This window comes from Pleurodeles waltl, chromosome 3_1, assembly GCF_031143425.1.
Source record: "Pleurodeles waltl isolate 20211129_DDA chromosome 3_1, aPleWal1.hap1.20221129, whole genome shotgun sequence".
Classification (NCBI taxonomy): Eukaryota; Metazoa; Chordata; class Amphibia; order Caudata; family Salamandridae; genus Pleurodeles; species Pleurodeles waltl.
The window spans coordinates 791,333,966-791,349,881 of NC_090440.1; the positions used below are offsets into that span (position 1 = coordinate 791,333,966).

Sequence of the window (15,916 nt, forward strand, 5' to 3'; positions counted from 1 at the left end):
CACAAATTTCCTTCCACCCAGCGTTCCCCCAAGTCTCCCAATAAAAATGATACCTCACTTGTGTGGGTAGGCCTAGCGCCCGCGACAGGAAACGCCCCAAAGCGCAACGTGGACACATCCATTTTTTTTAAAGAAAACAGAGGTGATTTTTGCGAAGTTCCTACCTGTAGATTTTGGCCTCTAGCTCAGCCGGCACCTAGGGAAACCTACCAAACCTGTGCATTTCTGAAAACTAGAGACCTAGGGGAATCCAAGATGGGGTGACTTGTGGGGCTTGGACCAGGTTCTGTTACCCAGAATCCTTTGCAAACCTAAAAATTTGGCTAAAAAAACACATGTTCCTCACATTTCTGTGGCAGAAAGTTCTGGAATCTGAGAGGAGCCACAAATTTCCTTCCACCCAGCGTTCCCCCAAGTCTCCCGATAAAAATGATACCTCACTTGTGTGGGTAGGCCTAGTGCCCGCGACAGGAAACGCCCCAAAGCGCAACGTGGACACATCCAATTTTTGGAAAGAAAATAGAGGTGATTTTTGCGAAGTGCCTACCTGTAGATTTTGGCCTCTAGCTCAGCCGGCACCTAGGGAAACCTACCAAACCTGTGCATTTCTGAAAACTAGAGACCTAGGGGAATCCAGGATGGGGTGACTTGTGGGGCTCGGACCAGGTTCTGTTACCCAGAATCCTTTGCAAACCTCAAAATTTGGCTAAAAAAAACACATGTTCCTCACATTTCTGAGGCAGAAAGTTCTGGAATCTGAGAGAAGCCACAAATTTCCTACCACCCAGCGTTCCCCCAAGTCTCCCGATAAAAATTATACCTCACTTGTGTGGGTAGGCCTAGCGCCCGCGACAGGAAACGCCCCAAAGCACAACGTGGACACATCCAACTTTTTCAAAGAAAACAGAGGTGTTTTTTGCAAAGTGCCTACCTGTAGATTTTGGCCTCTAGCTCAGCCGGCACCTAGGGAAACCTACCAAACCTGTGCATTTCTGAAAACTAGAGACCTAGGGAAATCCATGATGAGGTGACTTGTGGGGCTCGGACCAGGTTCTGTTACCCAGAATCCTTTGCAAACCTCAAAATTTGGCTAAAAAAAAACACATGTTCCTCACATTTCTGTGGCAGAAAGTTCTGGAATCTGAGAGGAGCCACAAATTTCCTTCCACCCAGCGTTCCCCCAAGTCTCCCAATAAAAATGATACCTCACTTGTGTGGGTAGGCCTAGCGCCCGCGACAGGAAACGCCCCAAAGCGCAACGTGGACACATCCATTTTTTTTTAAGAAAACAGAGGTGATTTTTGCAAAGTTCCTACCTGTAGATTTTGGCCTCTAGCTCAGCCGGCACCTAGGGAAACCTACCAAACCTGTGCATTTCTGAAAACTAGAGACCTAGGGGAATCCAAGATGGGGTGACTTGTGGGGCTTGGACCAGGTTCTGTTACCCAGAATCCTTTGCAAACCTCAAAATTTGGCTAAAAAAAACACATGTTCCTCACATTTCTGTGGCAGAAAGTTCTGGAATCTGAGAGGAGCCACAAATTTCCTTCCACCCAGCGTTCCCCCAAGTCTCCCGATAAAAATGATACCTCACTTGTATGGGTAGGCCTAGTGCCCGCGACAGGAAATGCCCCAAAGCGCAACGTGGACACATCCAATTTTTTGAAAGAAAATAGAGGTGATTTTTGCGAAGTGCCTACCTGTAGATTTTGGCCTCTAGCTCAGCCGGCACCTAGGGAAACCTACCAAACCTGTGCATTTCTGAAAACTAGAGACCTAGGGGAATCCAAGATGGGGTGACTTGTGGGGCTCGGACCAGGTTCTGTTACCCAGAATCCTTTGCAAACCTCAAAATTTGGCTAAAAAAAAAAACACATGTTCCTCACATTTCTGTGGCAGAAAGTCCTGGAATCCGAGAGAAGCCACAAATTTCCTTCCACCCAGCGTTCCCCCAAGTCTCCCGATAAAAATTATACCTCACTTGTGTGGGTAGGCCTAGCGCCCGCGACAGGAAACGCCCCAAAGCACAACGTGGACACATCCAACTTTTTCAAAGAAAACAGAGGTGTTTTTTGCAAAGTGCCTACCTGTAGATTTTGGCCTCTAGCTCAGCCGGCACCTAGGGAAACCTACCAAACCTGTGCATTTCTGAAAACTAGAGACCTAGGGAAATCCATGATGAGGTGACTTGTGGGGCTCGGACCAGGTTCTGTTACCCAGAATCCTTTGCAAACCTCAAAATTTGGCTAAAAAAAAACACATGTTCCTCACATTTCTGTGGCAGAAAGTTCTGGAATCTGAGAGGAGCCACAAATTTCCTTCCACCCAGCGTTCCCCCAAGTCTCCCAATAAAAATGATACCTCACTTGTGTGGGTAGGCCTAGCGCCCGCGACAGGAAACGCCCCAAAGCGCAACATGGACACATCCAATGTTTTGAAAGAAAACAGAGGTGATTTTTGCGAAGTGCCTACCTGTAGATTTTGGCCTCTAGCTCAGCTGGCACCTAGGGAAACCTACCAAACCTGTGCATTTCTGAAAACTAGAGACCTAGGGGAATCCAAGATGGGGTGACTTGTGGGGCTCGGACCAGGTTCTGTTACCCAGAATCCTTTGCAAACCTCAAAATTTGGCTAAAAAAACACATGTTCCTCACATTTCTGTGGCAGAAAGTTCTGGAATCTGAGAGGAGCCACTAATTTCCTTCCACCCAGCGTTCCCCTAAGTCTCTCGATAAAAATGGTACCTCACTTCTGTGGGTAGACCTAGCGCCCACAAAAGGAAATGGCCCAAAACACAACGTGGACACAACATATTTTTTCACAGAAAACAGAGGTGTTTTTTGCAAAAACAAATCCCCGGTGCCAAGTGGTTTCTGCCCCTAAAATCAACCAATCTGCCCCCAAGGGGGGCAGAAATGGTCTAAATACAATTTGCCCCCCAGGAGAGCGACCCTTGCCTGATGGGTCGCTCCCCATCTCTAAAAAAACAAAAAAACAAAAAATTTGCCCTGGCGCCTAGAGGTTTCTGCCCCCCCCTGGGGGCAGATCGGCCTCATAATAGGCCTGGGGGCAGAAATGGCCTAAAATAAATTTGCCCCCCCCCAGGGAGCGACCCTTGCCTAAGGGGTCGCTCCCCTTGCGTGAAATTTACACAAAGAAAAAACTCCCTGGTGTCTAGTGGTTTCTGCCCCCCTTGGGGGCAGATTGGCCTCATCAAAATAGGCCAATCTGCCCCCAAGGGGGGCAGAAATGGCCTAAATATAATTTCCCCCCAAGGGGAGCGACCCTTGCCTAGTATGTCACCTCGTCCAAGGCACAGAACAGGTTAATAGATTCTCTCTTTCACTGGACTGTAAGGACTGACTGTGTAACTCTACCCCGTGCAGTGGCCAACTTCTGTCATGCTTGTGAAGTTTGAAAACACTGTGTGGCAGGAAATCTGTGGATCCTCGCAGATTGCAGAACTTTCTCTCACAGAAATATGAGGAGAATGTAAGTCTGTCAAAGTCTGAGGATTAAAGTGCATTGTGGTGAAGGAAATGCAGAGGGATCCACACAAAAATACCACCCTGGAGCCATGTGAGTGTCTAGGTTTCAGAACTATCTGGAGTTGGCAAACTTCTCTGGGTGGTTGCTGAGCCTAGGTCCAAAATTCACAGCTACCCACACTGCAAACAAGCACTGGCAAACCCAATAAGTCTCGCCAATGGGTGGGCTTTTAGCTTTGGCAATTGGGTGGACGTGGGTATGTGGAGGGGCAGGCAGTGTTGCATAATGGGAAGTTTAAAACAAAAATCACTGTGAACTGCCCAGCACTGGCTGCTTCATATTGCTTTTTTTCCTCGTGTTGGTATGTGGGAGAAGAAATAGGGACTGGAGGGGAAAATGGGAGGTTAGAAGAAACAGGGAAGGAACAGGGGCAGGTGATGGTAGGGCTGGGTAGAAGGAACAAAGATGGAAGCGCAGGTGGGAGGGAGGTGGTGAAGGGACAGGTGTGGGTGTATGTGCAAGCAAGGACATCGGGGAAGGGTGGGGGACGGGGACAACAATTAGAAGAAGTGGTGGGCGGGAGAAGAAACAAGAAAGACGAGTTAAAAGAGAAGGTCAGAAGCTGAGAAGAAGAGGCAAAATATTATAAAAAGAAGCCTTGTTAGTACAGAACAATATACAAAATAAATAAAAATAACATTGCACGAAGCATGTGCATAAAATAAAAAAACATTGCATCCATGAAGGGTATGCCATGTGAGAGGTGCTTGATCACATTGAAGCGTGGAGCCAATGAATCTATGACAGGCTAAGTGGTAAGTACTCGCTGGATGAAAAACTTGTGTTCCATTTTGATAGAAGCGTCCATGTCACCATTCTGAGCCTAAAAACAAGTCAAACCAAAGAAAAAAAATTGTGCGCTGACAATCATACATGGAAGGACAGAGCAAGCCTACATGTAACAGGGGCAGTCTCCATGGGAAGAAACCAAGCAACGAAAGAAGGGACAAATGCAAGTAAGTGACCAGTAAAAAAAGGCAGCTACGAGAGGCAATACAAAGAACCAATTAAAAGCAAAGGGCAGCAATGGGTGTGCCCTTACTTCACAGAGTAGATAAGAGCATGCCTTGAAGAGACAGAGCATGCACTGCCTAGGCGAGATCTAAAAAGGGTTGGTTTGAGTGGAAAAATGTGATCATGTTAAGTTTTGATGCCTTTCATTTCAAAGGTGCTGGAACAAGCCAAACAAGAGAGGTTCTGTTTTTATAAGAACAAGTGTGGGAATGCTGGGTGGTAGGAACTGTGTGGATGTCTGCAAATTCTTGAACATTCTCTCACAAAAATGAGAAGAAAATGCATTTTGCTGTCAAAGTGAGATCTGAAGGCATTGTGCGTAAGAAAAGATATGATCATCCAACCAATCAAGAACACCCTGGACTCTCCTGAGTGTCTAGTTTAAAAAATGTCTTAGTTTAGTAGGTTTCACAGGGTTGCGGCCGAGCCCGGGCCCAAATATCGCCGCTATCCTCATCACCAAAGCAGGTTGTTTGTTTGACAGGAAATGCTAATGTCTCCACTCTGTATTTTGGGGCTTTTGTGTTGCTAGTGCTAGGCTGAGCCACACACTTTGGGTAGCATTTTTATAAGATGTGTGAGAACACAGAATAGTTTAACATTTGCTATTTGGAATTGAATTTGCCACTAATATTGTCTTCCAAATGTAAGCCAGTGTGCAAGAAATATCACATTTTGCAAATTGACCTTGGAATGCATGGCAGTAAGGGTACTCACAAATTCAGAGCTATACATATACCCACTTATTCATCACCTCAGCAATTTTGTGCACATTTCAAAAATGCATAGGCAAATGCAATTAATTCGTTTTTTTCATATGAATTACTGAATAGTTGGTATATAATGAAAACTCAATACAAGCTGCAACTCAATTGTTTGCTGAGGGTTTCACATAGTTTTTGGACAACCAACAAACACAATATATCCAAGCGACTAAAAAAATCTGACAACCGAAATGGTATGTTACTTTTGTAAATCGGACACGAGAGCAAACATTTACGGATGAAAACACTGTCACCAAGTGATATTTCCCTACTTAGTTTAAATTTTTTTTATTTCAATGATTAGTTTTGTTTGGAAAACCAGGAATAATCTACACAAATCACCCCTTTCCCGAATTCGGCCTTTTGACTAGTTTTAAGAAATGTATAAACTTCTGGGTTCACCCATGGTTTCCACCACAAACTGCAAGCAAGTTGAAACTGGAAAAAAGACTGCCAGTTAGAAAAGGGCAAAGACCCGTGGTAAAAAATGGTTTTCTTTTACAAATCTGCTTGTTCCTGGAAGATGGGTTGATGGTGATCTTAGCACAGAAATCCTTTTGTTGATGCCATTTTTAGGGAAAAAAACATACGCATTCTTGCAGAGTAGCTTTTCCCATTTTTCCAACAAAATCCAAAATTTAGCTATATTTGGGCTACTTTATAAATTCCCTCCAAAATAATCCTCAAACCCTGCATCCCTTTAGAATCCGCAAGGTGTGGGGAAAACTGATGCAAATCTGTCTTGGATCCCATTTGTAGAAAAAAAGTTACAAAGTGCAAACTGCCTCAAAAATCCTAAAACGGGCTCAGCAACAGGTGGGGAAGAGCTGGAAATCGAGTGGTTAAGGCCAGCTACTATAGCAAAGTCCCAGCCTAGATGGTGTTCTGATGATTGCTTTTAAAAAAAGCTGGACCTACTGGCCACTACAGTGACCATCACTGGAAATGCTGCCAGTAATTCTGTGTTACCTGTGTCTTGATCACCATCACGGTTTACAATAGTGCAAATGTATAGGAAGGATAACACTTGTTGCCACTGCCCAATCTCAGATTGATTCACTTGTGAAGGTAGATATTAACCTCTTAGCTGCTGGGCCTCCCCCCCTCCCCCCCGTGCTGAGCCCTTTTTTGGCTATTTGGTGTAGTTCGTGCTTAGGACTTCATAACTTTTTGTCCACATAAGCTATCCACGCCAAATTTGCGTCCTTTTTTTCCAACATCCTAGGGATTCTAATGGTACCCAGAGTTTGTGGTTTCCCCTGAAGGAGACCAAAAAATAGCCAAAGTACAGTGAAAATTTTGTTTTTTTTCAAACAAATAGGGAAAAAGGGCTGCCGAAGAAGGCTTGTGGTTTTTCCCCTGAAAATGGCATCAACAAAGGGTTTCTGGTGCTAAAATCACCACCTTCCTACCTTTCAAGAACAGGCAGACTTGAATCAGAAAACCACATTTTTCAACACAATTTTGGCATTTTACTGGGACATACCCCATTTTTTACAATTTTTGGTGCTTTCAGCCTCCTTCCAGTTAGTGACAGGAATGAGTGTTAAACCAATGCTGGATCCCGGAAAGCTAAACATTTCTGAAAAGTAGACATCATTCTGAATTCAGCAAGGGGTCATTTATGTAGATCCTACAAGGTTTTCCTACAGAAAATAACAGCTGAAATAAAAAAAATATTGAAAGTGAGCTGAAAAAAAACAGCAATTTTTCTCCACGTTTTACTCTGTAACTTTTTCCTGCAATGTCAGATTTTTTAAAGCAATATACCGTTACATCTGCTGGACTCTTCTGGTTGCGTGGATATATAGGGCTTATAGGTTCATCAAGATCCTTAGGTACCCAGAGCCAATAAATGAGGTGCACCTTGCAATGGGTTTTCATTCTATACCGGGTATACAGCAATTCATTTGCTGAAATATAAAGAGTGAAAAATAGGTATCAAAAAAACCTTTGTATTTCCAAAATGGGCTTAAGATAAGGTGTTGAGAAGCAGTGGTTATTTGCACATCTCTGAATTCCGGGGTGCCCATACTAGCATGTGAATTACAGGCCATTTCTCAGATAGACGTCTTTTTTTACACACAGTCTTACATTTGGAAGGAAAAAATGTAGGAGAAAGACAAGGGGCAATAACACTTGTTTTAATATTCTGAGTTCCCCCAAGTCTCCCGATAAAAATGGTACCTCACTTGCGTGGGTAGGCCTAATGCTCGCAACAGGAAACGCAACATGGACACATCACATTTTTACATTGAAATCTGACGTGTTTTTTTCAAAGTGCCTAGCTGTAGATTTTGGCCTCTAGCTCAGCAAGCACCTAGGGAAGCCTAACAAACCTGTGCATTTTTTAAAACTAGTCACCCACGGTAATCCAGGATGGGGTTACTTGTGGGGCTCTCACCAGGTTCTGTTACCCAGAATCCTTTGCAAACCACAAAATTCGGCCAAAAAAAGCACTTTTTCCTCACATTTCGGTGACAGAAAGTTCTGGAATCTGAGAAGAGCCACAAATTTCCTTCCACCCAGCGTTCCTCCAAGTCTCCCGATAAAAATGGTACCTCACTTGTTTGGGTAGACCTAGCGCCCACGAAAGGAAATGGCCCAAAACACAACGTGGACACATCACATTTTTTCACAGAAAATAGAGGTGTTTTTTACAAAGTGCCTACCTGTGAATTTTGGCCTCTAGCTCAGCCGGCACCTGGGGAAACCTAGCAAACCAGCGCATTTTTGAAAACTAGACACCTAGGGGGATCCAAGATGGGGTGACTTGTGGGGCTCTGACCAGGTTCTGTTACCCAGAATCCTTTGCAAACCTCACAATTTGGCCAAAAAAACACTTTTTCCTCACATTTCGGTGACAGAACTGAAAAATCACTCCCAGAGTCTGCGCCATTGTCCTATCCCTCAGATGCTGTCTCAGTCTCTAATCCTATGTCAGAGCTGTCCTCTATCACCAGAGTGACAGCAGCAGTCATCCATCAAGATGCCATCTCTGCTACTGGTCAAACTGTTGCTCTAAAACAGTAGCCTACGTAGACAGTCACAAAATCGATGGTGTGTGTGAGATACGTGCAACAGTAGAGGCCACCTTACCTGTGCTTCTTCCCTCATTCAGCACGTTCTTTCAAGACACTCAAAAAACACCTTGTCACATACCATTCGTCACAGTCTTTAGCACCTCCTGCGCCCAGTCCAACAATCATTATTGGTGCTCCCACTCCCTCCTCCTCGTATTCCCTCATTACCACCCAGCAAAAGTGCCCTTCATCTCTCCTTGCCGCCCCCCACCCCGCACATACATTTCATTTGTATTATAGCGCAGGTAATGGCTGACTTTACTAATGTACTCAGCAATTGACATAAAATACAGATTTGCTCTTTGCAGTAGGCATATAAACCTTCTGCGCTTCTTTATGGCACTAAAACTGCCACTAGACAAAACTCTGATCCTTTTGTAGCAGAAACATAATCACAATACTTGACTTTTTTATTGCTGCCTAAAAGCTACAGTTGAAATGCGTCAGTTGAAGTATGTGCATTGCTTTGAAGACGCAAGCTGCAACTGAAAGACAACTGGTGGCAAATATATATATATATATATATATATATATATATATATATATAGATCACTTTTATATGTGGGTCTGGTTTTCCTGGGGGCCGATCGCAGCCCCCAGGGAAACCACACATGTATTGACAAAAGTGATAGATCTATATATATCTATAGATATATCCATGTAGATAGATATATCTATATAGATATAGATATATATATATATATATATATATGGAAAATGTCACTTACCCAGTGTACATCTGTTCGTGGCATTAGTCGCTGCAGATTCACATGCTGTGCACAGTCCGCCGTCTGGTGTTGGGCTCGGAGTGTTACAAGTTGTTTTTCTTCGAAGAAGTCTTTTCGAGTCACGAGACCGAGGGACTCCTCCCATTTCGATTCCATTGCGCATGGGCGTCGACTCCATCTTAGATTGTTTTCCCCGCAGAGGGTGAGGTAGGAGTTGTGTATGCTAGTAATAGTGCCCATGCAATGGAATGAATACGTATGTACATAATAAAGGTTAAAGTAATATATTTACAAATGTACAAATGCTGAAGATCTACTTCTAAACGGCTACAGGCTCCCGGGGAGGCAGGTGGGCGCATGTGAATCTGCAGCGACTAATGCCACGAACAGATGTACACTGGGTAAGTGACATTTTCCGTTCGATGGCATGTGTAGCTGCAGATACACATGCTGTGCATAGACTAGTAAGCAGTTATCTCCCCAAAAGCGGTGGTTCAGCCTGTAGGAGTTGAAGTAGTTTGAAATAATGTTCTTAGTACAGCTTGACCTACTGTGGCTTGTTGTGCAGTTAACACATCTACACAGTAGTGCTTGGTAAATGTATGAGGCGTAGACCATGTTGCTGCCTTACATATTTCGTTCATTGGAATATTTCCTAGAAAGGCCATGGTAGCACCTTTCTTTCTGGTTGAGTGTGCCTTTGGTGTAATAGGCAGCTCTCTCTTTGCTTTAAGATAGCAGGTTTGAATACACTTATCTATCCATCTAGCAATGCCTTGTTTTGAAATTGGATTTCCTGTATGAGGTTTTTGAAAGGCAATAAATAGTTGTTTTGTTTTTCTAATTAGTTTTGTCCTGTCAATGTGGTACATTAGTGCTCTTTTGATGTCTAATGTATGTAGTGCTCTTTCAGCTACAGAATCTGGTTGTGGGAAGAACACTGGTAATTCTACTGTTTGATTTAAGTGGAACAGTGAGATAACCTTTGGTAAAATTTTTGGATTTGTCCTGAGAACTACTTTATTTTTATGTATTTGAATAAATGGTTCTTGTATGGTAAATGCTTGAATCTCACTCACTCTTCTTAGAGATGTGATGGCAATCAAAAATGCAACTTTCCACGTTAGATATTGCATTTCACAAGAATGCATGGGCTCGAAAGGTGGACCCATGAGTCTTGTTAAGACAATGTTGAGGTTCCATGAAGGAACAGGTGGTGTTCTTGGTGGTATGATTCTCTTTAGGCCTTCCATAAAAGCTTTAATGACTGGTATTCTAAATAGTGAAGTTGAATGAGTAATTTGCAGGTAAGCTGATATTGTGGTGAGATGTATCTTTATGGAAGAGAAAGCTAGATTTGATTTTTGCAAATGTAGTAAATATCCTACTATATCTTTTGGAGATGCGTGTACTGGCTGAATTTGATTATTGTGGCAGTAATACACAAATCTTTTCCACTTATTTGCGTAGCAGTGTCTAGTGGTACGTTTTCTAGCTTGTCTTATGACCTCCATACATTCTTGTGTGAGGTCTAAGTGTCCGAATTCTAGGATTTCAGGAGCCAAATTGCTAGATTCAAAGATGCTGGATTTGGATGTCTGATCTGTTGTTTGTGTTGTGTTAACAGATCTGGTTTGTTGGGTAGTTTGACATGAGGTACTACTGAAAGGTCTAGTAGTGCTGTGTACCAAGGTTGCCTTGCCCATGTTGGTGCTATTAGTATGAGTTTGAGTTTGTTTTGACTCAACCTGTTTACTAGATATGGAAGGAGAGGGAGAGGGGGGAAAAGCGTACGCAAATATCCCTGACCAGTTCATCCATAGAGCATTGCCTTGGGATTGGTCTTGTGGGTACCTGGATGCGAAGTTTTGTCATTTTGAGTTTTCCTTTGTTGCAAATAGATCTATTTGAGGTGTCCCCCAAATTTGAAAGTAATTGTTTAGTATTTGGGGGTGAATTTCCCATTCGTGGGTTTGTTGGTGATCTCGAGAGAGAGATTGTCTGCCAACTGGTTCTGAATCCCTGGAATAAATTGTGCTATTAGGCGAATGTAGTTGTGAATCGCCCAATGCCATATTTTTTGTGTTAGGAGGCACAACTGTGTCGAGTGTGTCCCTCCTTGTTTGTTTAGATAATACATTGTTGTCATGTTGTCTGTTTTGACAAGAATGTATTTTTGGGTTATTATGAGTTGAAATGCTTTCAGCGCCAGAAATACTGCTAACAGTTCCAAGTGATTTATGTGAAACTGCCTCTGATGTATGTCCCATTGTCCTTGGATGCTGTGTTGATTGAGGTGTGCTCCCCACCCTGTCATGGAAGCATCTGTCGTTATGACGTATTGTGGCACTGGGTCTTGGAAAGGCCGCCCTCGGTTTAAATTTGTACTGTTCCACCATAGAAGCGAGATGTATGTTTGGCGGTCTATCAACACCAGATCTAGAAGTTGACCCTGTGCTTGTGACCATTGTGACGCTAGGCACTGTTGTAAGGGCCGCATGTGCAGTCTTGCGTTTGGGACAATGGCTATGCATGAAGACATCATGCCTAGGAGTTTCATTATTATTTTGACTTGTATCTTTTGTGTTGGATACATGGCCTGTATTACCTTGTGAAATGTTTGAACCCTTTGTGGACTTGGAGTGGCAATCCCTTTTACTGTGTTGATGGTCGCTCCTAAGTATTGCTGTGTTTGACACGGCAAAAGGTGTGACTTCGCGTAGTTGATGGAGAAACCTAGCTTGTGAAGGGTCTGTATGACATATTTTGTGTGCTGTGAACACTGTCTTAGCGTGTTGGTTTTGATTAACCAGTCGTCTAAGTACGGGAACACATGTATTTGCTGCCTTCTGATATGTGCAGCTACTACTGCCAGGCATTTTGTAAAAACTCTTGGCGCAGTTGTTATTCCGAATGGCAGCACTTTGAATTGGTAATGTATTCCTTGAAATACGAACCTTAGGTATTTTCTGTGTGAAGGATGTATTGGTATATGGAAATACGCATCTTTTAGATCTAATGTTGTCATGTAGTCTTGCTGTTTGAGTAGTGGGATTACGTCTTGTAACGTGACCATGTGAAAGTGGTCTGATTTGATGTATGTATTTAGTGTTCTGAGATCTAGTATTGGTCTCAGAGTTTTGTCCTTTTTGGGTATTAGAAAGTACAGTGAGTAAACTCCTGTGTTTTTTTGTAGATTTGGTACTAATTCTATTGCGTCCTTTTGTAGCAATGCTTGAACTTCTAGTCCTAGAAGATCTATATGTTGTTTTGACATATTGTGTGTTTTCGGTGGGACGTTTGGAGGGAATTGGAGAAATTCTATGCAATAACCATGCTGGATAATTGCTAAGACCCAATTGTCTGTTGTTATTTCCTCCCAATATTTGTAAAATTGGCTTAGTCTTCCCCCCACAGGTGTTATGTGATGGGGTTGTGTGACTTGTGAGTCACTGTTTATTTTGAGGAGTTTTGGGGCCTTGGAATTTTCCTTGATTTCTTGGGAATTGGCCCCCTCTATATTGCCCCCGAAAACCTCCCCTCTGATATTGACCCTGGTAAGTAGGTTTTGTTTGTGAGGTTGTGGTTTCTGTGGATTGACCTCGAAACCCTCCCCGAAAAGGTGTTTTCCGAAATGTGCCTCTGCTCTGCGGGGAGTAGAGTGCACCCATGGCTTTGGCTGTATCGGTGTCTTTTTTGAGTTTCTCAATGGCAGTGTCTACCTCCGGCCCAAACAATTGCTGTTCATTAAATGGCATATTGAGCACAGCTTGTTGGATTTCCGGCTTGAACCCTGAAGTGCGCAGCCATGCGTGCCTTCGTATTGTGACTGCAGTGTTTATTGTCCTTGCAGCTGTATCTGCTGCATCCATGGAAGACCGTATCTGATTATTTGAGATACTTTGTCCCTCTTCCACCACCTGTTGCGCTCTTTTTTGGAACTCCTTGGGTAAATGTTCGATGAAATGTTGCATTTCATCCCAATGAGCTCTGTCGTATCTTGCCAAAAGTGCTTGTGAATTGGCAATACGCCATTGATTTGCTGCTTGTGCTGCAACCCTTTTTCCCGCAGCATCAAATTTGCGGCTCTCCTTGTCTGGAGGTGGTGCGTCTCCTGAGGTATGAGAGTTGGCTCTCTTACGAGCTGCCCCGACAACCACTGAGTCTGGTGTTAGTTGTGTTGTAATATAGATTGGATCTGTTGGCGGTGGCTTGTACGTTTTCTCCACCCTTGGAGTTATGGCTCTGCCTTTAACTGGATCCTTAAATATTTGTTTTGAATGTCTTAGCATTCCTGGGAGCATGGGAAGGCTTTGGTACTGGCTATGGGTGGAGGATAGGGTGTTAAAGAGAAAGTCATCCTCAATTGGTTCAGAATGTAACGTGACGTTGTGAAATTCGGCTGCCCTTGCGACCACCTGTGTATAGGATGTACTGTCCTCAGGTGGTGAGGGTTTTGTAGGATAGGAGTCTGGGCTGTTGTCAGACACTGGAGCATCGTAAAGGTCCCATGCATCGGGATCATCCTGACTCATTGTGGTATGAGCTGGTGAATGCATCAGTGGTGGAGTTGTTGCTGGTGATGCATGTGTTGATGGTGGTGGGGAAGGTGGTGGGGTTGTTTTCTTTGCCACCTTTGCCTGTGGTTGCTTGTCCCCTTGTTGAAAGGCAAGTTTCCTTTTTATTCTGATTGGGGGAAGAGTGGTTATCTTCCCTGTGTCCTCATGAATATGAAGCCTTCTTTGCGTGTAGTCAGGCTCTACAGCTTGAAGCTCCTCTCCAAATCTATGTAATTGGGAGGTTAATCCTTGTTCCTCTGTATAGGAACTAGTTTTCGGCTCCGAGGCTGGATGTTTCGGAACCGAAACCTTTTCGGAAGTCTTTTTAGGTTCCGAAGAAACCTTCTTTGTTTTCGGCGTGGTGTCTCGGTGCCGAAATTCTTCAGTGCCGCTGTCTCTGTGCCGAACTTTCTCGGAGCCGCTGTCTCGGCTCCGAGGTTGCTGTGTGGCGGTATCTCGACCGGAGTCGGATGACTTTGACACCAGCATGCCCTTTTTCGGTGCCTTGGATCGGTCACCTAATGTTCGGGTTAAGCCATGGCCTGTTGGCGGTGGCGTCCCCTGGGCTTTTGTGGACTTCTCGTGGGTCTTGATTTTCAACGTCTTACTCACAGTTTTGGTTGTTTCTTCGGCGTTGAGTTCTTCAGAATCCGACTCGTGGATGGAGAAAGCTTCTTCTTCCTCCTCGAAACGTTCTTGACCTGTCGGCGTGGACGCCATTTGTAGTCTCCTGGCTCTTCGGTCTCTCAGCGTCTTCCTCGACCGAAACGCTCGACAGGCTTCACAAGTATCCTCCTTGTGCTCGGGGGACAAGCACAAGTTACAGACCAGATGCTGATCCGTATACGGATACTTGTTATGGCATTTTGGGCAGAAGCGGAATGGGGTCCGTTCCATCAGCCTGGAAGTTGCACGTGGCCGGGCCGACCAGGCCCCAACGGGGGATTGAAAAAACCCCAAAGGGCCACCGGAGCTCTTCAAAATTCGGTGTCGATTTGTTGTAACTAACCCGATACCGAACGCAAACAATACCGATGTTTTTTTCCGAGATTCTAACTAACTTTCCGACCCGAAACACGGAGCGAAAAGGAACACGTCGGAACCCGATGGCGGAAAAAAAACAATCTAAGATGGAGTCGACGCCCATGCGCAATGGAATCGAAATGGGAGGAGTCCCTCGGTCTTGTGACTCGAAAAGACTTCTTCGAAGAAAAACAACTTGTAACACTCCGAGCCCAACACCAGACGGCGGACTGTGCACAGCATGTGTATCTGCAGCTACACATGCCATCGAACAGACATATATATATAGATCAATATTTTTTTAAGTAGTTGTATGGTTTCCTTAGGGGCCAAAATGCCCCCCAGGTAAACCCTACAACTACTAAAAAAATATATATATATTGCCCCCACAGGGGGTCGCCCTGCCCACGGGCGACCCTCTGCCCATTTTGTTTTTTTTTTAAATTATTTTGATTTTTTTAAATAAAATTTAGCCCCCCCAAGTGAAATCCCTGATGTCTAGTGGTGTTTCCTGGCCCCAGATCGCAGCCAGAAAACACTTTAAGGAATGCTCTTACGAGGCCTTCCCGAACGTGGGGAAGGCGGTTTGTGGCTGTTTTCCCCATCGGAGCAGGAAGCGGCCGCAACGTCACAAAGGGGCGGGTGGGGAGCGAGGGGAGACACAAAAAGCTTCTATGACTCCCGGGGATAAAAAAAAAAAAAAAAATCCTTGGGTGCAAAGCACCGAGGATTTATTAACCCCCTCCCTGGTGTCGGCCACTGGTCATGACCCGCACCAGGGAGCTAGTGTGGGCATCGGCCAGTGGCCGATGCCCGCACCAAAGGGGTTAAAGTAGTTGCGGAAAAAAAATCAAAACATGGTACAGTTCAACACTACTAAATCTGCATATGTTAGTTATTAAGAAAACTATGGTCCTCGGGGGCTTCTTAAACCTAGCTTTCATGAATATTAGTTCAGTATGCAATCAGGTAACTAGGCTAAACTTCCAGCCTATTCTAGCCAAACTTGATATAGTCAGTGATAATATTGATTTTCTTTGTAGTCTGCCCTCTGGTTTCATAACCAAAATGTAGGAAACTGGGTTCTTGTTGCAGTACCCCTCCGCCAACAATTTTTGCTTGGCTTTTGATGCAACTTTGACTGAGGTGCACTGGGTTCCTGCTAGCCAGGTCCCCAGTGCCAGTGCTCCTTCCCA

At 44.2% G+C, this 15,916-nt stretch overlaps 1 protein-coding gene across 3 annotated transcripts in view; it reads right to left on the reverse strand.

The window, feature by feature from the left end:
• The window catches only part of ZNF143 (zinc finger protein 143), a 345,755-nt gene that overhangs the window by 263,650 nt on the left and 66,189 nt on the right, over positions 1–15,916 (reverse strand). Inside the window, exon 1 of one of the 3 annotated variants that reach the window (XM_069223631.1) lies at positions 7,098–7,230. The exons of the other annotated variants lie outside the window; for them this stretch is intronic. The gene's annotated coding sequence lies outside the window, so the exon portion shown is untranslated. Of the gene's footprint in view, positions 1–7,097; positions 7,231–15,916 lie in introns of those variants that run through there. 3 annotated transcript variants of the gene reach the window in all.